Below are 24,257 nucleotides of genomic sequence, written 5' to 3' on the forward strand. Positions count from 1 at the left end.
ATGTCCTATGTCCTCCATCCTATGCCTGTCAGAGGTCTCTCCCCTCCGTTCTCTCCCCCCCCCCCACTACCACACACACACCCTGAGATGGATAGTTAGTCGGGAATGAAAAGCTCATTCCAGAGATGGGCTCATTGTGTTTGGAAGCACCCAGGGGAGACCGGCTGACAAATAAGAGCTGCAGATGGAGCAAGTGATAAATGCCTTTGTGGGCAGGTGAGCAGGGAGAAAAATGGCTCTCAGAAGTAAAGCAATTGACTCCACATCCCAATTGCAGCAAAGAACCCATCACTGCAGGCATAAAAGGACCAGCTGTACATTGGCAGAGTTGGATGTTTTTGTAGGTTATCTTCAACTCCGTCAGATCCAAGAAATGCACCCAGCATAGTCATCATCATGACTATAATTGTTGCAGGACCCCATGAAAAGCAGCTATTGAAGAGAGAATGTGTTGGGGAGTGTGGAAGAGAAAAAGCAGTAGCAGTAGATGCATATGATCAGTAGATGCAGGTGATTATGCACAGTGGTTTAAAACTAATAAAGCTGGCAGGATGCAAGATTGCCTTCTAGCTGCAGAGAAACAGCTTAAAATCCAGCTTGCATTACAACATTTGTGATTAGAAAAATGATACCACCCCCAACACTGTAACAGGGAGTTGAGAATCATTTCTACCGATGTAACACCATTTGGTGACATACTTCTATGAACTGAAATAGGTATGAGGCTATAGATTTGGATGGGAAGCATATTGCTGAAAAGATGGTGGGCATGCTTTTTCATGAACATGAGGTAGTGGAAGTGGGCTAAACTGAATAAAATGAAGTTCAATAGGGACAAATGTAAAGGTCTGCATTTAGGTAGGAAAAACCAAATATATCAATATAGGATGGGGGAGACTTGTCTTGGCAGTAGCATGTGCGAAAAGGATCTAGGAGTCTTAGTAGACCATACATTGAACACGAGTCAGCATTGTGACTCAGTGACTAATAAGGCAAATGGGATTTTGGGCTGTATCAAATGGAGTATTGTGTCCACGGGAGGTGATGGTACCACTTTAATCTGCTCTGGTTTGGCCTCACTTGAAGTACTATGTTCAGTTTTGGGCACCCCAGTTGAATGCTGGGATGCTGACAAACTGGAACGTGTCCAGAGGAGGGCAACAAAGATTGTGAGGGGTTTGAAAACCAAGGCATATGAAGAAAGGTTGGGAAACTTGGTCTGTTTAGCTTAGAGAGGAGATGACTGAGAGGGGATCTGATAACCATTTTCAAGTATTTAAAAGGGTGCCATATGGAGGATGGAACAGAATTGTTCTTTCTTGCCCCAGAGGGACAGACCAGAACAAATGGGATGAAATTAATTTTAAAAAAATTTCATCTAAACATCCGGAAGAAGTTCCTGACCGTTAGAGCGGTTTCTAAGTGGAATAGGCTTCCTCAGGAGGTGGTGGGTTCTCCATATTTGGAAATTTTAAAATAGAGGCTAGATAGCCATCTGACGGAGAGGCTGATTCTGTAAAGGGATGGCAGGTTACAGCGGATGAGCGATAGGGTTGTGAGTGTCCTGCATAGTGCAGGGGGTTGAACTAGATGACCCATGAAGTCCCTTCCAACTCTATTGTTCTATGATTCTATGAAGTGAGCTACTAAAGCTTTAATCAGTGCCTGGACTGATACTTATCCCAAATGCTTTAGGCTGATCCTATATTGAGTAGGGGGTTGGACTAGATGATCTGTATGGCCTCTTTCAACTCTATGATTCTTCTACACATTTCCCTGATTCTGTCTGTATTTGTCACTTGGACATAAGGGTGTGATGATAAAGTGAGGGGGAGCTCATCACCTCCTTAGGTAGCTGATTCCAATGCTGAACTACTCTGTAAAAGGTTTTTTTCCCCTGATATCTAGCCCATAACATTCCTCACATAGTTTAAAGCCATTACTGAGGGTCCTCTCCCTGCCCTCCAATAAGTGATAGCCTTTCAGATACTTAAAGACAGCAACCCTGCCCCCTCTCAACCTCCTCTTCTCCAGGCTGAACATTCCCAAGTCTTTCCTCATAGGCCTCGGTCCCCAGGCCCCAGATCCTCCTCCTTACTTTTGTCTGAACTCTCTCATTTTTGTCTACGTCCTTTTTGAAATTTTGAGTTTGCGCATTTGCTACTTAAAGCAGTTTGCAAACAATACTTAAAACAAATAATTTCACAGCTCGTCTATTAAAAATGAATATATTATTATTATTATTATTATTATTAATATCCCGCCTCCCCCGAAGGCTTGAGGCGGCTCACATAAAACCCCATCCCCTAAAATCCATAGCAATGAACAATAAAATTACAGTAATTAATAACCAATGGGTCAACAATAAAAACAACAAGTGATGGCATAATCCTAATCATCCAGTCTCCGCATCCTCAACTGCAAGGAGGTGGAAGGAAGCTGACACTCACTACCTCCAGTTTGTGTGGGGGGGGGGCCTGATCCTCCTCGCTGCCCGGCCTCAGCCATAAGCCTGGTGGAAGAGCTCCGTCTTACAGGCCCTGCGGAATGCTGGTAATTCCCGCAGGGCCCTCAGCTCTTCCGGGAGCTAATAAACGTCTATGTATTCAAACTAGCATGTAAGATTATAGCAGCAAGACACCCAAAGCATCAAGCAGCAAGGCTCAGCATCTATCATTTTAAAAGCAGGCAGCTTTAGGGAGCTCTTGAGGATGGGAAGACAATGAAGACAGAAAGCAAACTGCTTAATCATACTCTGATGAAATTCTTCAGCACACTACAACAATTCTCATCCCCTTAAAAAGCTAGGCAGAAAAGAGATGCTTCAAGAGACAGTCTAAAGTTCCCATTGGAACTGGCCTAGTGAATGTTCCTTGGAAGGGATTTCTGTAGTGTAATCAGCTACCATTGAAAATGCTCTGCTCTGGGATTGCTTTACTGTATATAGTTGTGGTGACTGAAGCAGAGTGTGAACCGTTAATTTTAATTAAATTAGTAGTAAATGCAGAAGAAGGCATTATCTATTCTAAGCTATTTATGTCCAAGACTAATAAGGTCTTTTGGGGCTTTCAGTCAAGAACAGTATTTTCACTTAGTTCAATGGTAACCAGCAAAGGATTTGCACCCTGGCCCATTGCACAGTCATGCAGATTAGATTGGGATGCACATTTAGGGAACTCCTGGAATTACAGCCCATGTCCAGACTGAAGAGATTAGTTTCTCTGGAGAAAATGACTGATTTGGATATTAGCATTACACTCCAGTGAAGTCCCTCCCTGCCCTCAAATCCCACCCACTCCTGGCTCCACCCTCAAAGTCTTTGAGTATTTCCCAACCCAGAGTTGTCACCCTTCCACACATGAGACACACTGATGTTTCTTTCAAAGAAAGAGTGAATGGTTTTGGATCAGGTGGGCGAATAATATCAGCTGTTTGCAGGATGAATAGAACGATTAGCAACCCCACCTCTTCCCATCCCATACACACCACTACCACTATAGCAGGCCTGGGACCATCAGTCAATAACATGGGGCCATTCCGCATTCGTCCAAAATAGAACAATGGTTACTAATTGAAATCGCTACAGTTTTGCCATTATGCACAACGTCGTTGACAATCTGCAACACTCCTGAAACCGATCTGCAAAAAGCGCTTCGTTGTAGCGCTTTCAGGGAAATCCCAAAAAGTGGATTCACCCTCCGGAAAGCGCTACACTCCTGCAACCAATCTGCAACACTAGCGGGAAAGTTCTGTGCGTTACCATTGTTGCGGTTTCTGCAAAGTCCCTCCCCCTGGCTCTCTCCTCTGATCTTCCGGCGAAGCGATCGCCATTTTTTTTTCTCAGAGCGAGCGGAGATCAACGCACCAGCGAGCCTTCGTTTACCCAGCGAGGCTTCCCTGGCTGCAGCCCCTCTGTTTAAAGTCACCAAGCACAAGCATCGCAGAGGCCTGTTTGCTGGTTTATTTTCACTTTATTTTTCACACTGTTTTCGGCTGAAAATCGTGCCCGTAAGGGGGGGGGATTTTTTTTTCCACTCGGGGGGGAGCATGGCAACGATGAAACGGCAGCTCAAACACCACCTGCTAGCTGGATGGGTCTCTCCATTGCAACGAATCAACGCATATTCGTTGCAACATGTTTTTTTTTTAAAAACTTCCTTAAAGGGAAAGGGGCTGTTTGGGAGCATGATAATGGCCACCCATTGGCTGCTTGATGGCCAGGGACGGGACACAGCTTAGCAATAGCGGTTCCTGGCTAGCGATTTTTGCAGAGACCGGAACCCTGTGGGAAACGATAGAAACGCAACTGGATTCCACTCCAAAGGCAGGTATGCGTTACGCCGAATTCCACTATTTAAAATGGCGATTTTTCGTTCAGCAAACAATTTGCTACATGGATCCCGGTGCGGAATGGCCCATGGTTCCAGAGCTACATCAGTAAAACATACATGAGAACATGTGCAAAAAAGTTCCCATTATAATGGTCATAAATTAATGATTGCTCAGAGGATCAATCCCAGCCAAACAGTGCACATGCTGTACTTATAATGAGCATTAGCAATGGGAGTGCAGCAGGAGCTGGCGATACATTGTGCAACAAATATCCATCCCCGTCTTTGCATTCATGATGAGATCTGCTCGCCCTCCAATGGCTTAGCTGTCAGACTACAACTGTGCATGGGGGAAGGGGGGGGGAGCTCCTCCTCCTCACACAGGATCTCCCATTTTTGTTCCACGATTGTTCTCTGCCTCCTGTATGCATCCCCGTTGCCACAAAAGGCTTTTGCAGTCAGGGGTGCATGCTATAAATATGCATGTGGGTAATTCTCACTGAATGCGGCAGCTTTTAGAAGTGGCATATGTCATTCTCCCTGCATTATCTCTGCAATTAGAATGTTTCCTTCAATTGCATAATAGCCTCTTGGTGACTCAGCGGTAAATGGGAGCAATGGGGGGAAAGCAGTAAGGAAGGGAGGGGTAAAGGACTGCACTTCAAAGGTACATAACCAGCATTAGCCTCCCAGGCTTCCTAATCAGAGTTCTGTGCTTCTGAGGGTATTTCCAGGCACAACCACACATCGCCATGGGTATGTCAGTCAGCACTGTATGGGGTTATGGGTCGTTCTGAGGAGGAGTTTGGGCCTCCTCAGTGTCATGTGCCTAATGCAGCTGCCAGTTCTGCTCAAGTGAAACTAAAGGAAAAGTTTGTTATACCTTACAAATCATGAGTGGAGAAAACACCATGGAAAAATGGAAAAATGGGCTAATGAGAACAAGATGCAATTTAATAAAGATAAGTGTAAAGTTCTACATCTGGGTCAGAAAAATGAAAAACATGCCTACTGGATGGGGGATACGCTTCTAGGTAACACTGTGTGTGAACGAGACCTTGGGGTACTTGTGGATAGTAAGCTAAACATGAGCAGGCAGTGTGATGCAGCGGTAAAAAAGGCAAATGCCATTTTGGGCTGTATCAACAGAGGCATCACATCAAAATCACAAGATGTCATAGTCCCATAGTCCCATAGACTGGTCAGGCCACACCTAGAGTATTGTGTGCAGTTCTGGAGGCCTCAAACAAAGGCTACACACTTCTCTTGGATGCTTTAGGATGCTTAGGGCTGATCCTGCGTTGAGCAGGGGGTTGGACTAGATGGCCTGTTTGGCCCCTTCCAACTCTATGATTCTATGAAAAGGCATAACAGATAACTTCTCCCATAAAAAATGCCTCAGATAGTTGTCCATGATGAAATTTTCACAGGAAAGCAACCATCAGTTGTTGAACATGAATATGGCTGGTAGATGGCCAGGGTCGAAGGAATAGATGCTTTTTCCAGAAATATTTAGGAAAGCCTGTTGCTTTTCTTGATCAGCAATTTTATGCAAAAATGGTGGAGCTGCACCAAAAATTCACAGGTTTGATGTCTGCTTATAAATTTGTCCTCATTGCCATTTAACCCACTTGCGATCCACACATGGCATCCATGGCATCATGATGCCATCAAATCATTACAACATTATTGCCAGACTCATGTTGAACATCTCATCCAATCATACTAAACTAATAAAGCCCAAGAGGCAGTTGCCAATGGGGAGGTGAGACCAAACACCTCACAAACATGTTTAAAACAATTGTAAGAAAAAAGTCACTGCAAATGGGGGGAATGTTCTAACAGGTAAAACAAGAGGAACTATAATTTTGGGTGTATTCCTAGGAAAACTGGAAGCATGCAAGCATAGTCTTGACATTGCAGCAGATTCTACTAAATAACAAAATCAGTGAAAGCAGAGGAGTGAAACAGGGGATCTACCTGTGCTATGAAAAACTCTTGCTGCAATCAGTGTGAAAGTAAGTTATGGAAACAACTCAGAAAGCCACAGAATGCAGGTTCCTGTCAGTCTGAAGGATATCATTTGGATTATCCTACTCGCAACAAGATATTTGAGTGTTAATTCTTTGTCCAAGAAAGAAGATCTTAAAGTCTCAAAACTCAAACATAAAGCTGTATGTAGCTTCCGGAGAGTTACATTTCTAGAAGAACTTTTTGACTCGGGGCCCCATTTCTGCCATCCACACAGCACGGTCCCCAGCTGAGTCTGTAGAATAAATGATGCCTTTTCATAGCCTGATCTCCCTGCCAGCATGTTATATTTGGGGGGTGGGGGGGATCTTTTCATTGTTCATTCATTGCCACTCTCATTTGCTCAATGGCGACCCCCCTGGAACCAATAATAGCACATTTCAGATGCCTGATTAAAAGCACTGCAGTGGAATGAATCAATAAGCATTGGAGGCTGAGAGCATAATAAGCATAATAATCACCATTAGGGCAAGGAGTGGGGAAAGTGAGAGCAAGGCTGGTAATACTGTAATTATATTAATCTGCTTAGATCACCTTCCACGTCAGAGCTTTGTCTGCTCTCCCCCTCCTTTGTAAAGGAAGGGAAACTACCCACAGAGAGCTGGGGTGGGAGGAACAGGTTTCTCTCCTACACAACCTCTGTCACTCAAGGATGCCCAAGTGTATTTGCATGGAGACAGCCATGGCAGGGTCAAGTACATACCATTCACCCACAACCGTACCCTCAGGAGGACAGCCTCCCCATACAGTATCACCATGCTCACACACTGTTCCTACACAGCCAAATAACTACACACACAATGCAGTCAAACATGCCCACAGAAAACATATGCAAAGAGAAACCTCCTACTCAGCCCAACAGACAGTCACATAACAGTACAATATCAGATCAAGAGCTTGGTGGCCCCCTGCCTATCAGTGGGGAAGGGGTCTCTTCATACTCAGCAGGAAGTGCACCAAAATGGCCGGTTGGGGGAACTGGGTTTAGCTCATTGTGTTTGTTCTAAACATATTTATTTGTTTTCTTCATTCAGACGCTGGCTTTCTCCTTGACAGGGATCCAAAGCTGCTTATATTATTATTTGTTGCTCTATTTTATCCTCACAACCACCCTGTGAGGGAGGTTAGGCTAAGAGTGTACAAGTGGCCAAGGTCCCCCAACCAGCTTCCGTGGCAGTCCCAGGTCTCCCAGGTCCTATCCCAGCATTCTAACCCGTACACCACACCGGCTCATAAATATCATTTGGGTTCTTTAGCATTGTGACATCACATGTTCTGTCACTGTTGTGTTGAGGTGCTGTTTTCATTTGTATCAACAGAACATCTATTCCTACCTGTAGTTTCCCCAGCACCACCCAATTATAATTAATTACTATGGGACCATACCCTCAACTAAGAGATTCCCCCCCTCCCCACCACTGCCACCAAACAGCAAACAGAAAGGGGGAAAGGCTGCTGTTTTACTGGCTATTAAAATTCTCCTTTAGAGAATAGGTGCCCACAAAACTGTGATCCTGAGTATTTCTTCTCTCTTTTCCTACTGCTGGGATCCAGATATGAGAGGATGGAGAGGAGATATATTAGAGCACTTGGTGATCCCGGACATGAAGTATTCGAATCAAATTTTTCAACAGTAAGTCAAGCCAACTTTTAAAAATAGCTTGTATATAACTCCAGCTGAGACCAGAAGGCACCAACGTGTTGCTTTAGTTTGTACTGTAGAGAAAGAAGTCCAATAATCAGTGCATCTGTGAAAGTATGCTGCATCCTTTCTCTTGCTGGGATATCCTGGAAAAATTCACCCAAATATCGAGGGAGCAAATCTCTCCGTTCCTCATTCCTGATATACGCAATTTAATAGCCTCTATAGCAACACCGAAGTCTTGCAGGAAAAGCAGAGTTGCTTAGATACAGTAAAGTAATGGGGATTGACAGATAGGTATTTTAGACAGACACAAATGCAAAGGACCAGATCTCAGCAGTGCAATTCAAAATCCATGTTGCATGGAATGTAGTTTCTAGCTCAGCACCAGATTCTGTTGAATATTTCCCCAAGCCATAGCTCTAGGTATCTTCTGGAAACAATGTCAGACTTTTGTATTCTGACAAATTTTATTTTAGCTAAGGATTGCAGCCAGGGCTAACAAGGACGATCTTTAATGGCCTTTTGAGTCATAACGATATTTCACTAGACTGACAAGGCACGTATGGCTGTTACCCTAGCACAGGCCTGACAATTCAAATAAATAGCTCAGCCTTTTAGAGCTGACCTCTGACACTCAGGTAACCAAGAAGCCCAGGGCTTGCAGCCTGGTTCCCATTAAGCCTTGGTTGCTCAGCTTTGGTTTCATGGCGGTCTGCATTTGGGCTTGCTGGCTATGGGTTTGAAAAATGGCTTTAAAGCATGATTGCTCCATCTGTGATCCATAAAATGGATCAATATCCCACCTCTCTTCTGGTAGATGGAGTCAGTGGGATCCCCCCCCCCCTCTCAAGTTCATACTCATCAAGACCATTAAATACAGAGAAATGAGGGGCCCTGGTCAGAGGATGGACGAGTCATTTCTGTTTGGCAGATTAGCTTTTTAAAAGATACTGTTTTCAGGATTAGGGAGAAGAGGATGTTGACTCCATGGAACTGCTGTCCAGAGGGGAGGAAATCAATATTTAATTCTGACCACATTGATTTGTGGTCGGCACTCTCCATGTGTCCGCTTTGTTTTGAGCTGGTTTCATGGCCTGAGATTAGAGAGTTCTGGCTTTTGGAGCTCTAGACTTTTTTCATCAAATGGCACCAAATGTACTGAAGAAGGGGAAACAGAACTATGCCTCAAATAAAAAATAAAGTGAATTGTGGGGTTGGGAAAAGAAAACAGACCATGAGTAGGAAGTGTTGATACCTCTGGGATGGGATGACTTTCAGGAACATCAGCGTTGCTCTGTCTTTCTCACCCACCAGCAAACACATTATGCATACTCTCCTTGTTCTTCAGCCACTTCCTTGTCTCCACAAGATAGGGTTTCACTTGGCAGAATTTCCTCTGAGGTAAGCCTCTCACTGATGAGAATTTAGCAAACTATTGGTTGGTTAAGACCACCCAGTTAAACCATATGTCTCCTTCCTCTAACTTCTGTGGTTTGTTTATACAAATCTAACAATTGCATGAGATAAAGGAAAGCTGAGGGAACAGTTTCCTCAGACACATAAAGCAATATTCTGGAATTTGCAGACAAATTACAAAACAGTAAGCTCAGAATACACATTACTTTCCCATAAGGCATCTCATGGACTTTGCATACTATGGCAGAAGAAGGTAAAAGGAACAAGGAATTTTAAAAGGATTTCCAAATGGGTCTTATACTTCCAAAAGTTAACAAGAATATTTAAAGTCTTTTAAAACAACTTAAAAGGCATGTGAGATGCTCTATTTCAGTGGTCCCCAACCCCCAGTCTGGAGACTGGGACCGGTCCGTTGATCAGTCGGTACTGGGCTGCGGCTCCTCCTTGTCCTCCTCCCCAGCTGCTGCCTCGGGGGCTGCCCTGCCACTCTGCTGTTGGCTCACCTTTGGTGCTCTCCAGCGGCCGCCATGGCTGAGGCTCCCCCTCGGTGTGGCACTGCGCAGCTGCTGCTGGCAGCACCCTACTGTGGGTGGCAGGAAGTTAGGGGTGCCAGTGGGAAAGCAAGTAGAGCAGGGGCTCAGGAGGCGGCAACGTTCCTCGGCAAAAGACTACCCCCCCCCCCCGGGCCTCAGTAAAATTGTCAAGCGTTGACTGGTCCCCAGTGATAAAAGGGTTAGGGACCACTGCTCTATTTATTTGAATAATTAGTTTTTAAAAACACTGGAAGTGAGCTTTCGGCCTAAGTATTCAGAATAACATTAAAAAAAATAAGAACAAGAAAAGACTTTCCAGGGTCTTAAACACAGGTTAAACCAAGCCCTGCTGATTTAAACAGAATTTGTTTCTAAGAAATTGTAATTAGGGCTGTGCCTGGGCAGTTGTAAAACTGATATTCTGTGCTTTCTCCTTAGAGAAAAACATGACCCCAAAGAATCAACTTCAAGGAGCTGAGGGCATTGCAGCTATACCAGTCCTCTACAACCCCATCAGCTCCCACCAGTTACGGAGCAGCATGCTGACAATTGCCCCTGTGTCAGCCGTACATGCTAACAGCCACCCCAGCACTTTGACTGTGTAAGTGGAGATTCAGAGGAGGAGGCTGGAGACTGTGGGCATTTTCACACATCGCTAAAAATAGTGTTTTAGTGCTACACCATTCAGCTACACCAGCTGAATGGTGTAGCACTAAATGTTATTGTACCTTCCAGCCATTCCTCACCTTCTTGCTGCCTCGCTGTAGTGTGCCACCTTTTTGCGCTTCTCACCCTCTTCAAGCACTGCTAAAAATGGCGGAAGAGAGCAATGCGGTTTATACGTGACTTTCTTCCACCTGTCAATCAAGCCAGGCAGCCAATCCCCTTTCTCCTTTTTTTAAAGGTCCCACAATGCCTGCCAATTTCTTTTTTTTTAATTAATAGTTCTCCATTTAAACGCCTCCTATGCATCTAATCATAGATGCATAGTGCTTTTTGAACACCACCCCTTATGTAATCATGAGTCTTGAGTTTAAATTAATCTCATTCCTGATTTTGGGGGGGGGGGAGTTAGATAGGCATGCTTTGTGTTTTAACTTATGGGAAACAATTTTTTTTGGCTTTGCCTGCATACTTGTAGGCCTATTCGTTTCTCCAGGCAGTTCACCTTTAAAAAAAAAAAAACATCCCTGGGAGAAGGGAGAGGAAGGTGGTGTGAGGGCCAGACAATGGAGGCGGAGATAGTGCTTCTTTGCATCTATACATTTCTTTTGCATGTAGTCTGCTGGTTGTCTGCTGGGGAAAACACTTTTAAAGTTGGTGAATCCACTTTTTGGGATTCACCAGTTTGCACTTTAAAATGGTGGATTTGCAAGTAGTTTGCTGGCTGGATGCAGGAGGTTGGCAATGTCATGTGGAGTGCCCAGAATATAACATCTGCAGGGGGTGAGTATGATGCTAAATGTATGGCATGCAGAAAAGCCCTGTGTTTCTTGTAAGTTTTATGCTTATACATTTCTGTCAGCGTAACATTACAGTAGCATGGGGATGGGACTTGGGGTGAGAGGGCTTAGGAAATGTCTTGATCCCTTTCTCTTCCCTGAATAAGTCCCTGGGATATTGCATATTGCGGAGCTTGATTCTACATTTGTTTCAGCTGGCTGGCCATTATGCTAGTGTATTTGCAAGTTATACCAGCATGGTGTTTAGTTACTATCCTGAGCAGTTTACATACTGGCCTTAGGAATGCACCCTTAAAGTGCGGCCCTAAACAGAGGTACATCATACTAAGTAAATGGGGTTTGAAGGATATAACTTTTCTCAGAGCTGCACTGTTAGTCTTCTCATCTTAAAACCAGTGGCCACTCCTGATAAAAGGCAATTTGAACCATTCAAGTAGGCCTCAGATGCAGCTTTGTGTCTCTTCATTGTCTCTGGAGAAAACACTTCTCTTCATTGAGTCTCAAGTTGCTTCTCACTCTTGCTCTTGCTGCCACTATGAAATCATTCCTGCCATTCTACCTTTTCCACTCTCCACTTCTTTTCTTCTTCTGTCTCCACTCCCATGACTTTGGTTGGTGCATCAAAAAGTCCCTCCCTGCCACAAGAATTTCCACATGATGTGGCCAGGACTTCCTGATGTAACCTGCCTTTGGGCTGGAGATAGGGAAGCAGAACAGACATTGCAGCCCAAGAATCCAATCACTGTGGCCCACTGTGAAACAGACCAACGGCCCAAAACTAAAACTGGAGCAGCCCTTAGAACAAGAGTTCTAAAACATTATCAATATTCACAATGGTATAAAATATGCAAAGGACAGATTTATTCTGTTTATTCACTTAAGTATCTTCTCTAAATTTTGTATAAAGGAATGGGGGATTAATACATTTCTTCTGTTAATAGCGCCTGTGATGAACTGTTCAATTCCCAGGGTTGAAGCAGAACATAACAGACGATAGACAATCAAGAGGGAACAGACCCAAACAGTAGATCATGTAGAAAACTTTCTTATAGCCAAGAAATATTGGTGCACCAAAATGATGTCGCAGCCCTGGAGAGGGCTTTGAGATGAGTCATCCTATGGTTCTTTTTGTTTCTTCTAATACAGTTGTTGATTATCTTCACTCACAGGCTTTGGTTATGAGGAAGATCATATGATAAAAGTCCTTTGCCCAGCCAAGAGAAAATTAGCAGTTGCGATCTTTTATGTATCCCTCACCCAGGAGAAAATTCTGGCTGAGAGATTTTTTAAAGACGCTTGCAAACACCAAATGTTCAATAGGAAGCAGCCCTGCAAACATCAAGGGCCATTCTGCACCCAGAAACTCTAGTGAAAGGCTTTCCTTTTTCCGACACCATTTTTTTGGGCATTTTACATGACGTCCTCAGCATCCAGCATCCCAGCAGCTACATCCTCCATTTTAAAGCACTAGTTGGGAATCCACAAAAGTCAGTTCCCCCAGCCTTGTAGCAAGAGCAAGAGGAAAGTAACCAGCAACCACACAGTAAGAAAAGGTGTGGAGGCAAAGTAGCGTTATCTCTGCCTCCAGCACCCACCCTCACATCCACCTCCCTCTCCTTTCTTCCGAGGACAGGTGTTTTTTTGTTTTTTTGTTTTTAAGCAAACTGCCTGGAGCAGTGAATATGCACTAAATCGTCCAGTAAGAGCAAAACAATTTTTCCCCCACCAGAACACACAAAGCATGTATCTCTACCCCACTCCCCCCAAAAAAACCAGGAACAAGGTTACTTTTTAAAACTTCAGGGTTCATAATTCCAAAAGGGGTGACAGTAAAGTAAGCACTATGCATCTCTGACTAGATGCATAGGCATAGCAACTGAGAAGTTTTCCTTAAAAAAAATTAGCTTGCATCACGGTTCCTTTAAAACAGGGAGAAAGGTGATTGGCTGCCTGGTTTGATTGACAGGTGGAGGAGAGTCACGTGTATAGTACACTCTATAAAAAGTTGTTTCTTTTCTAAATAAAACTATTTTATTCTTTTAAGCAGCTTGGCACTTGCATATTTAAACTTTGCCAACATTTTGAATTGTTTAGTCATAACAGGAAAATTGTCAAAGTACTGAACACAAATAACCAAGCAAATAACAATAAAAATAAGCAACAGAAACAACAGTAAAACAATACTGGCCCTGACCTGGTGGAATGAGATCCCAGAAGAGCTGTGTGCCCTGTTAGAACTCCCTGGGTTCCACAGGGCTTGCAAGATGGAGTTCTTCCACTAGGCATTTGGCTAAGGATGGGTACAAGGAGTACCGGGGAGTGAAATCAGATCCCCCCCTTCCCTGGTTCCAGGTTCAGGTATTAGACTGACCCACCCTTATCTTCCAGTTCTTTATTTATTTCCAGTTTTCCAGCCCATACTGGTTCAAATGCATGTGAAGCTGGGATGAGTCTTGATCTTACTTATTCTGGGAATTTATTATTGTAATGTTAAGATTTTAAATGGTTGTGTTTTTATGGTTGGATGTTTTATTGTGTATGCTGTGAACCACTACAAGCTGGCAGTCCTGGGAGCAGCGGTATATAAATTCAATTATAAATAAATAAACAATAAAATAGCAGAACTTAAAATGATAAAATAAATTTGACAGAAATAAGGCAATAAATAACAGGAAGTACAATGGCAATAAAAGCCAAGTTGTTGAAGGAGAGAACAAACTAGTTACACTAACAGAAAAGCAATTTTCCAAAACCAAAGGTGTATAAAAAACTTTTAAACTTAACAAAATCTAACTCGAGTGGTTGAAAAAAAGAGAAACATCAATGATATAGATAGATGGTTGTTTCCCATCTTCTGATCCTTTCTTGCCTTTTCTTCCTCTGGATTCCATCAGATGTCATTTTCCCCCTCCTCTTGCTATCAGTAGAGAGCCCAGAGTAACAAATAAACCCCCATCTTGCACAACAACAAACCCTGTGTGACAGCCTGGATAGGGAAATGGAGGGATGTGACTTGACATGCTGACATCAGCTTGGGATAGATGACTTCTCTAAGGAAAGCTCCCAGTTGTTTACCACAGCCACTCAGGAAATTCAAACTGAACTTGAATCATTTTTTTTTTAAATCTCATCTTGAATGTACATTTCCTCCAGGGTAGCTCCTTTTTTCTTCCTATCAAAATCCATTTCTACATCCAGTGGAAATGTAAAGACCTGCTTTCATGAAACCTGTGCAGCAGGAGACAAGGAGTGGGAAAGTCCTTATTTATTTATACATTTATGCTCTATTTTTTCCACTCTGGTGGAGACCCAAAGCAGCTTCAAGAATTCTTCTCCTCCATTTTACTCTACAACAACCCTGCAATGTAAGCCAGGATGAGAAAGAATGACTGGCCAGAGGTCACCCAGCAAGCTTCCACAGTAGACTGAAAATTCAAATATGGATCCCTCACAGCCTAGTCTAGAATTCTAATCACCATGAAACACTTCACAAACCTTTACTTTTTCTTACCTTTTAAAATTATAAATATATCATAGAAGTGTTCACAGTCTCAAGATTAGGAACTAAATTCTAATCCATGTATGTAAAACATATAGCCCAGGGTCTAGAACCAACCCATCCAGGGCTCATCTGACCCATAACCAAACTTGATTGCCAGGGAATAGCTTTCTGTGTTGTGCTGTACTTAAAGGGTGACAGCCTCCAGGTGGGGAAGGAGATCCCCTGGAATCCAGCCCATCTCAGGACTACAGAGATCAATTCCCATGGAGACAAGGGGTGCTTTGGAGGGTAAACTCTGTGGCACTGTAGCTACTGAGGCCCCTGTCCTCCCCAGGCTCCATCCCCAAATCTCCAGGAGTCTCCCAACCTATATGAGGCAACTCTACCCCCCTCTTATCCCCAGCTGGTGGTCAGGGGGGAACCTGGCAAACCTAGCAAAACTTCTTGTGCATACTGAACAAACAGTAGTTGTTGTTGTTAGGTGTGAAGTCATGTCCGACCCATCGCAACCCCATGGACAATGATCCTCCAGGCCTTCCTGTCCTCTAACAGTGGTTAGTTAGGTGCTGAGGAGGACTGTGGGTCACACTCAGTGGTGAATCATCTCTGCTACCTGGAACTGCATTTTATGGCCTGGTCCAACAAAGTGATAAGAATGTCAGATCTGGCCCTTGTAACAAATGAGTTTGACACCTCTGTGAATCTAATCCATGCAATTCTATGACAATGACAAAAACAGGAACAATCACAATAACAGCAGCATTATCTATGCACATAGCATTTCACAAGTAATATACAAAAAATAATGTCCCTGACCTGATGAGTTTACAGTCTAAACGTTGTCATTGGAGAGATACACAGTGAGGAGATGAAGAGAGCTCCCAGTAAGTCATGGTGGCTTTTGTCTCAAGGTTATTATCAGAGCAGGAATTTCACTAGAAACCCCATCTCACTCCCTCCCTCCCTCCAAACTTTCTTGTTCCCTGCAGTTTCTTCTCTGCCTGGAAATCTCAAAGCAATCTCCCATCCATTTGCCCTGAGCTTGAGGACACGAGTGGGCACTGCCAGGCAACCCATCTGTCTTGCGTTCCATCTCAGCTACACTTGGGAAGCTGAAAGAGCTCCCCCTCCCTGCCCGCCCTTCAGAAGACTCACTGTGACAAAGCTTAAAAACTCCTGACTTCAGCCTATCTATCCATTTTCAAGTTCCCCTACAAACCACCACATTTGGCACATCACAGGGACACATCTAGAGAACAGGAGAAAGACTTTAAAGCTCTTTTAATCCTCCCCCAAAACTGCTGCTGTATTCCATTGTGTAGAAAAAGAACTACCGTGGAGTCACGCCATAGCAAATCTCCTTAACTGCTGTTTTCCTCAAATACATTTTTTTGGTAGTTATGCCCACTGGGCACCAAAGTTCAAAGCAAGAACCCAAAGGAGCCATCGGCTTTCAAGATTTTTCCAGTAGCACAGCAAAGCTGGGGGACTGTAAAGGGCACAATCTTGCCACAATTACACATTTTAAAGATCCCCCTGATTGTAAAGGGAGAGTGCAGCACATGTTATCACTGTTCCTGTTGTGGTGAGTGAGTGCTTAACTTTATCCCAAATGCACTTTGGTTGCCTGTGGTCCAGTTTGCAGGAGGTGTGGGAGACCCCCATTCCAAAAGGCTACAGGTAATACTGGGTCTTTTCTGGATCCAGAAGCAGAAGAAAACCAATTATACAGCTAAAGTTTCTTCCCAAATTAGCATACTTGGAACCTGAGAATTAGATTTAAGAGTCAGAATAATGAAAAGTAATAAGTTAAACTGTGAACACGTCAAAACGGATGGATTCCCTTTAGCTGTTGTGTTGATGACTAGACATATTTAACCCAAAGAGATGGTGCCACTATCGGTAGGAAGCCAAAGTGACCTAATTTTCCTCATATTGTTCCAAATCCTGAATCTTTAATTAAATGCTTCAGTGCCCCTCTATATGCCAGAGAGAGAGAGAGAGAGAGAGAGAGAGAGACTTAAGATTTTTTAAAATGTCTACCATTCTCAAGAGATCTTCAGATCTGGGCATTTCATAAATATGTATCAGTGCCAGCTTGTCAGCTCTTCTAAGCCTGCAGTAACAAGTTCTGATGTGAAGCGTTAGAAAATAGAATGAAGATACAAGATCCACCCGATTGCTTACTAACTTGTCAGCCCTTTGCCCAGGGCCTATGTACACAATTGGTTCATTGTACAGTGAGTGTGTTTTTTTGTTCCTGATTTGTAACTCAGTGTTTTCGCTTCTTGCTGGGAGGCTGCACTTCAGCTGAAAGAAAATTGTGGGCCTTTTCGCACAGGGATCTTTGTTGCAAATTGTTTGCGGAATGAAAAATCGCCATTTAAAATAGTGGAATTCGTCGTTATGCATACCTGCCTTTGTAGTGGAATCAGTTGCGTTTTTTAGCGTTTCCCACAGGCTTCCGGTCTCGGCAGAAATCGCTAGAAAGGAAGCGCTATTGCCAAGCTCGTCCCGCCCCTGGCCGTCAAGCAGCCAATGGGCAGCCGTTAGCATGCTCCCAAACAGCCCCTTTCCCTTTAAGAAAGGTTTTTTTAAAAAAAAAACGACCCATAGCAATGAATCTAGGTAGATTCGTTGCTACGGAGAGACCCATCCAGCTGCCTAATGTGAGCTGTCGTTTGATTGTATGATCATTTGCACGCTGCCTTGAGTGATAAAAAAAAAATCCCCCCCCCCCTCTCACGGGCACGATTTTCGGCTGAATTTATTTGTAAAAAATAAAGGGACTTTATTTCAGCAAACGGGCTTTTCAGTTGTTTGTGCTTAGTGACTAAAGGTGAAGGACTGAAGCCAGGGAAACCTCTAAACAGAAAGAGGCTCGCCGGTGCGTTTATCCCCGCTCGCTCGGAGAAAAAAAAATGGCGATCGCTTCGCCGGAAGTTTGGAGGAGAGAGCCAGGGGGAGGGACTTTGAAGAACCAGCAACAATGGTAACGCACAGATCTTTAGCGCTACTGTTGCAGATTGGTTGCAGGAGTGTATCGCTATCCGGAGGGTGAATCCACTTTTCTGGATTCCCCTGAAAGCGCCACAACGAAGCGCTTTTTGCTGATTGGTTTCAGGATTGTTGCAGATTGTCTACGACGTCGTGGGTTATGTCAAATTAGTAGCGTTTCCAAATAGCAACCATTCTGCTACTTTGAAGCCGTGCGAAATGGCCCTGTGTTTTCCAAGTCAGGTTCTATCCTTTTTTAGAGATCCCTTTCCAGGTTCCTGCCTTGCAGAAATACGGCAGGTAAAACTACTGGGACATGCATAAATTCAGCAGGGAAATTTTCACCTGATATATTTCATGGCAACAGACTATGATTAAAGACATAAGAACAGAACTTGGAAAAGGTGGTATTTTCTATTTCCCAGGTTCTCAAACCATTGTCTGCCCTGGGTAGCCCAGGACAGCCTGATCTGGTCAGATTTTGGAGGCTAAGCAGGGTCATCCTTGGTTAATATTTGGCTGGGAGGTCACCACGGAATTCCAGAATTATGGAGGCAAACCACCTCTGAATGTCTCTTGCCTTGAAAGCCTCATGAGGTCACCATAAATCCAGTATAATTTGACAGTAAAATCACTAAACATTATAAAGTTGCATGCAGACAACTCACTCCCTACCTGATTAGCCCTCCTTGGGAATGTGCTGCCAAATAGGGAGAGAGCACTCTGCCAATGAGGGCCAATTAGTTCAAATTGCAGTCTGCTAATAAGGGCCAATCAGTTTAAATTGCATGCAAACAACTCACTCCCTCCCTGATTGGCCCTTCCTGGGGGAGTGTTGCTAATAAGGAAAGGGCTCTCTTCCAATGAAGGCCAATTGTGGAGCTTATCTGACTTCTTCCTCTTCCTGCTGCTTGCTGAGTGGAAGAGGTGCTGGCCTCTCTTGCTACTGGTAAGTTGTGCTATCCTCAGCCTCTTCCCACCCTCCATCTCCCCCAGACAAGTGAGGAAAGCCAGCTGCTTCATTTACCTCCTGTGTTGATCTCAGGGAGCACAGATGAGCTGCCAGGAAGGCAGAGATAATCAATATTTCAAAAACAGAATGCTAAGGGACAGAGAGAATGCAATGAATGCCTTAACTCAGTCCAAGGGGATCCCCAGAAGGAGCAGGTCCTCAACCCAGGTCTCCCAGCCTCAAATTAATATAGACTGTCAGCAGCCTCTCATTCCTCACTCTGTGATAACTCAAATTATTCCACAGCAACTGTCTTGCTATCAAGGGGTGGTTCCTTTTAGATTGGAGCTCTCTTCCTCACTGTGGGCAGAGGTCCCTGGTTTCAGGTGCTCTTCTCTGCCAACAGGCAAATAGCTGGAAATACAACATTCCAACATCACCCAGAAAAATACATCAGTGTGTGTGTGGGGTGCTCTAGTGTGAGGCCAAAATTCTGAGATAAGAAGCTAAAACCGAGCATTTCTCCCAGTGTCCCCACATCTGGGTGATGTAGGCATGTCATATCTATTTCTGGCTTGTTTCCTCCCCACTCCTAGCAAGTTCACCCCCATCCCTTGCCAGCTGGTCCAATGGGCCAAGTAACCATACTCTCAGACCAGAAGGCTATATCTTCCTAATCCTGTTTCAGCCAGGCTGTGAGACAATTTATGCATCGTGCAGGGCATGAGCAGAGTGCTAATCAGGGCAGAGTTCTATACAGCCCAGACATGTTGTTTCAAATGCCACCTACTCTTTCTGAGCCCTACTGACACACTAATATAGCTGCACTCAAAGCTTGTGCTAGCTGGCATGCTGGGGCACCGATGTTATATACATACCGATACAACAGTAGCAAGGGACACAGGAAAAGCTGCTGCTCTCATCCTCTTGCTATTCCATGAGGCAGGAAGCCAGGAGCACCTTACATTGGAAGAAGAGAGACTGAAGCCAAGGAAGGGCTGTTCAGTGCGAGCCTTCTAGCGCTGGAGCAGCACCAATGTCTGCCCAGTAGAGGGAGCAGAGACACTGCCTCCAGCACCACGGAGCATGCAAAGGGATTCTTACGTACCCTGGGAAAAGGACTGACTCTACCTTATGCCTCCTCAAGGTGTAGGTTTCTGTACGCCCAAAAAGGCCTGTTTCCTGCTCTCAGGAAAGCCAGACAGCCTAGAAATCGCTTGGAGCAGCTTGGGGAAGAGAAAATAATCCCTAAGAATTAATTCTGCCCATCCTATCCCTACAAATGGCCACCTCAGGCTTCAGCACAGAACATTCAAGTACTAACAGACTTGCCATTGATACTCAATTCCCCCCCCCCTTTTTTTTTCTTATTTGAGATTGCTTTGGACATGCTCAGATAACTTGATTGTTTGTTGGTTTAAGTTGAAAGGCTCAGAATTTCTCCTTGGAGCAGGTACCTCAGCAGAACATGGTTGTTTTTTTTTTAAAGCATCAAAGTCAGTACAGATCATATATATTGAACAAAACAAAATAAATAAATAAAAGCATACTGAAGGTCAGAGAAATGCCAAAGGAACATCTTGCCTAAATTATTTAAATAATGTTACCCTGCCTTTCTCCCCAAAGAAGCCCAAAGCAGTATAACGGGGGGGGGGGGGGGGGAAGCTACTATAGAACCACAAACTAGCAATCAAATCAAACAAAAACACACAGCTACATCTTGGGCTGATCCTGGCCTCAAAGGCTGGCTCATTTGAAGATACTGGCTGCAGTCCACATCCCAAGATGTCGGGAAGCAATAGACTCCTGGTGAGGGAGATCCATCGGTAAACACCGTTAGGCCATCTACTGGGACATCAGTAATAACCCTTTTCAAAGAAAATGACAACTGAAAACGTTAGAAACAATGTAAAGCAAATACTCATTTGGAAGGAAACCTGGAGGCTTAGAGCTTTCAAAGCGCTCAAACATTTGACCAATCAAATTCAAAGAACAGAAAGGACTCCATGAGTCATCTGTTAAGGGCTGGAATGGCTAGAGCTCCAAGAGAGAGCTAATCTCCACACATTCCAGTGACCAAACAAACAATTGACCTGTGAAAGATTAGGCCTGTCTGATATAAATCAGGTAGCCTGAGTCAAAAACAAAATGTAGGTCCTCCTTTAAATAGACAACCCAAAAAGAATTTGACCAAAAGAAAAAATTCTCACTGCTAATTACACATTAAAAAATTGATGTAATAAAAACTGTGGACACATTCCCCAAAGAGGTTCTGTGCCTTGTTTTTACCCAAAAGGTAGCAAAACATAAAATAAAGACAAAAGGATTTTGTCTTATATAAAAATTTCTACCTCCATTGTAGCCAGGCATTTCCCTGACCTATAAATATTACGCAGCTAGACAGCTCTGACTGATAAAGCTCTATTGAGGCATAGCAGCGTTTCAGTGAGCATACTTCCTAACTGCTGACCAAAAATTTTAAGACAGAACTCTACTCCCCCCCTTCTTCCTTGAAGCGGGGGTCAGGAAACAAAAGCTTAAGTTCTTCCTGGGCTGTAAACAAAGGATCATTCCTGTGCTACGGAAAACCTTTTAGTTGTGTAGATTAGTGGGTGATAGGTAAGAAAGCAAGATAAGTTTCTAACTAAGCTCCTAGCATAGGAACTGGAAAAAGAGAGCCTGATTCCAAATCGCTAAACAGCACTCCTGCTACTGCAGCTGGAGGCTCTATCAATTACAGCCAAATGTTAAATTTCCAAATTTCTGTAGGTGGCTAATCATCAAACCCATTAAAACATTATTTGATACATTATATAAGCCAATTGAAAACAACTGAGTAAAACACAGAAATAAGAAAAGAGGTCATTAATGCAAAGCCAAATACAACAGTTCAGTTCTAATCCACTGGCATGTGCAGTGATTGAGAAAAACAAGCAAATCTCTTTGTGAATGGAATACCATCATTTTAGTGTCACAACTGAAAAGATCCTTTCTCAGGCTGCCACCCATCTAACCTCAGAAGGTGAGGGTGCTCGAGCAAGTACCCTAAAATACTAATGCAGATTGTGGTTTAATGCATATCGCTTCTAAAAATGCTTGCTTATAAGAACAAGACTGGAGAAATCTGTAGAGAGATGGAAAAAACCTGTTCTACAAAATCTTTCCAAAGCACGTTGTAGAAGAGAAGAAAGCTGAAAAACTAGAAAAAATGCATACTTTGTAAGAGGAACAGAAATTTTAATAAGGTCAGTGACTAAGAATTAGTGATCCCTGATAAAGATTGTTGCAAGCATCTGGAGAATGAACAATATTCCTGAGCGCTTTACCCTGAGTCAAAAGAAGCTTGGTAGTCACCTATGCCAAAATCCCAGCGAGATTTTATCATGCTTGCCATATCTGGATCACGGCCCAAACCCTGAATAATGCATCTATTTTCTGAAATACAGTTTTCTTTAGCTAATTTCTTGAGCAATTCAGCTTGGGCTTCCTGATTATTAATCTGTGCCTCTGTAAGGTGCTTGATGAAATCAAGAAAGAATTCAGAGACTTTCTGCCTAACATTAGTGATCCCCTCTATCATTCCTTGAAAATAAGAGGATTGTAAACCATTTTCCTTTATAGCCTTGTTCAATTCACGCAGAATTGAATAGGGAATGGCTTCCCACGTTAACGGGATCTGCCTGTTTTCCCCTTTCCCACATGGTTCCCCCCTTGTTAAAGGAAAGAACGCTGGGGTTTCTCCCTCCCAGTCCTCAGAGAGATCCAGCTGACCGGCCTGACGGGCAGCTCGAATCGCGTTAACGATCTGGGAGTGGCCCCCAGTCCTTAATGGCTGCGAGGCGACAGGTTTGGGAGCGGTCGGTGTAAAGGCCACTGGTAAGAGAGTGGGATAGGGAAGGGGTGAAGGTGCAATATCTTTCAATAGCAGATTTCAGCATGGGAGCATGGGGCTCTGCCTTTAACTCCCTCCCTATTTTTTCCCAGTCTCCTAGTCTTCTGGTCCCCGCTAAAGGGTACCACGGGCACTGGCAAGATACTTCTTGTATCAGTTCCCGGAGGTCCTTCACCGAAATCGCCTCTCCTGTGCACTGTCTCACTGCCTGTTTCAATTTGTCAGCATGCTTTACCTGTTCCTTAGACAATGATTCCCCCATACTCACCAGGGAGCCGTAGCTGATCGTGCACGAAGACTCTTTTTCTGGTCGCGGTGAGCACAGGGTCTCGAATCACGTCGGGGGTCACCACTTGTCGGGAAGCAATGAGGAAGAATGACACGGAGAAGGATTTCCTGCGAAAGACCTCTCGAACAGAGGGGAATCCTTTATTTATACATACACGTAAATCATTTCAAATAATCCCACGAGGTAGCGTGGAGCAAACTGATAGGCTTCAAGTAATCCCGCAAGGTAGCGTGGAGCAAACTGATAGGCTTCAAGTAATCCTTTTAACATATGAGGTAATTGTTGTGCTGTAGTATCCTGATTGGTCTAGGTTAGATGCAGAGGTGCAGCCTCAGAGAGCGTGGTTTGCCAACGCCCTCAGGCCGAATCTCTACACCAAGAGTCTTTGGATTCATGCTTCCAGCCTACAGTTACCAACCTCCAAGTAGGCCTCCTAGAATTACAGCTTTATCTCTAGACTACAGAGATCAGATCCCCTGGAGAAAATGGCTGCTTTGGAGGGTGGACTCTGGCATTACACTAGATGTGTGTGGAGGTAGGGCTGCCGGCTCCAGGTTGGGGAATTCCTGGAGGTTTGGAGATGGACCTCAGTGCTGTACAATGACAGATGATCATCCAAAGCATCCATTTTCTCTAGGGAAATTGGTCTTTGATGTCTGGAGATCAGCTGTTGTTCTGGGGGATTCCCAGGTCCCACCTGAAGGCTGGCATCCCTACATTATACTTGCTGAGATCCTCTTCTCTCCAAACACTGGCTAATCTCCAGGAAATTTCCAACCTGACTCTGCTCGTGGCAGAGCTTTATGTGGACCCTGAAATTGGAAGGAGAAAAACAATCCTCAGCAATGACTTTACATTGCTGGCAGAGAGGGTCTGATTATTCCTTCCATCCCTGCCCATTCAACATTCATTCTCTAGCATGGCTAGTTGGTTGCTGGGCTGTAAGAGAACGAGCCAAACTTTGTTTTTTCAAAGTGTGACAGGAGATTATGCTGCTGGTATGTCTCCTGTCTATTCCCTCTCCATTCCTGTCCCGCATCCCCCTCCATCTTCAGCCTTGAGGCAAAATTAAGGACTCAATTGATTAGCAAGAAAAGGAGCATTCCCAACAAAAAGCATTATTTGGAGCCACTATGGCTACTAGCAGCTGGGAAAGGGGCAAGGGCTTATCAGGCCAATTGGGATAAAACCTCTCCGCCAGCATCA

The 24,257-nt window shown here is 44.1% G+C and overlaps 1 long non-coding RNA gene across 11 annotated transcripts in view; it reads right to left on the reverse strand.

Moving 5' to 3' along the window:
• LOC143835996 (uncharacterized) overlaps positions 1-23,420 on the reverse strand; it is a 172,031-nt gene extending 148,611 nt beyond the window's left edge. For all 11 annotated transcript variants that reach the window (XR_013230440.1, XR_013230442.1, XR_013230445.1 and 8 more), the window contains exon 1: positions 23,031-23,420. This is a non-coding gene — a long non-coding RNA (uncharacterized LOC143835996). The remainder of the gene's footprint in view (positions 1-23,030) is intronic.
• Between the last annotated feature and the right edge of the window lie 837 nt (positions 23,421-24,257).

The sequence above is a fragment of the Paroedura picta genome, chromosome 4 (genome assembly GCF_049243985.1).
Source record: "Paroedura picta isolate Pp20150507F chromosome 4, Ppicta_v3.0, whole genome shotgun sequence".
Taxonomy (NCBI): domain Eukaryota; kingdom Metazoa; phylum Chordata; class Lepidosauria; order Squamata; family Gekkonidae; genus Paroedura; species Paroedura picta.